We start from the raw sequence: 1,046 nt of genomic DNA, 5'->3' as shown, positions 1-1,046 counted from the left end.
TCCAACAGATGTTGGCAATTTGATTTCTGCTTCTTCTGCCTTTTCTAAATCCAGCTTGAACATCTGAAAGTTCTTGGCTCATGTACTTTTGCAGCCTCACTTGGAGAACTTTGAGTACTACCTTGCTTGTGTGTAGTTGTGTGGTAGTTTAAACATTCTTTGGAATTGCCCTTCTTTGGGATTGGAATGAAAACTGACCTTTTCCTGTCCTATGGCCACAGATGAGTTTTCCAAATTTGCTGGCATATTGAGTGCAGTGCTTTCACAGCATCATTTATTAGAATTTGAAATAGCTCACCTGGAATTTTATCACCTCCACTAGCTTTGTTCATAGTGATGCTTCCTAAGACCCACTTGACTTTGCATTCCAGGATGTCTGGTTCTAGGTGAGTGATCACACCATCGTGGTTGTCTGGGTCATTAAGATCTTTTTTGTATAGTTCTTCTGTGTATTGTTCCCACCTCTTCTTAATATCTCTTGCTTCTGTTAGCTGAGAAAAGAAGAGAAGTGAAAGGCAAAGGAGAGGAAAGATATATCCGTCTGAATGCAGAGTTCCAAAGAACAGCAAGGAGAGATAAGAAAGCTTTCCTAAGTGATCAGGGCAAAGAAATAGACAAAAACAATAGAATGGAAAAGACTAGAGATCTCTTCAAGAAAATTAGATATACCAAAAGAACATTTCATGCAAAGATGGGCACAATAAAGGACAGAAACCGTATGGACTTAACACAAGCAATAATATTAATATAGGGAAATTAGGAAGAAAACAGACACATTCTTTCTGTTGGTTTATCTGTTATGAATTATTAATTTTTCACATTTAGCAGTTACTAAACTAAATTGAATAAAATATTTTGGGAAAGTAATTTTAAAGATTATCTAATCCATATACCTTTAAATATGAATTTTTATTAAAAATAACAACCTTTTATATTACATAGCTGAAACGATTTAGATGACCACAGAAATTAGATATTGCCCTTGATTCTAATCATAGTTCATGAAAACTGCATCCAATGCTTATATTTTGTCAATAAAAGTAATG

The sequence above is a fragment of the Bubalus kerabau genome, chromosome 19 (genome assembly GCF_029407905.1).
Source record: "Bubalus kerabau isolate K-KA32 ecotype Philippines breed swamp buffalo chromosome 19, PCC_UOA_SB_1v2, whole genome shotgun sequence".
NCBI classification, from domain to species: domain Eukaryota; kingdom Metazoa; phylum Chordata; class Mammalia; order Artiodactyla; family Bovidae; genus Bubalus; species Bubalus kerabau.
This window is presented reverse-complemented; position numbering follows the sequence as displayed.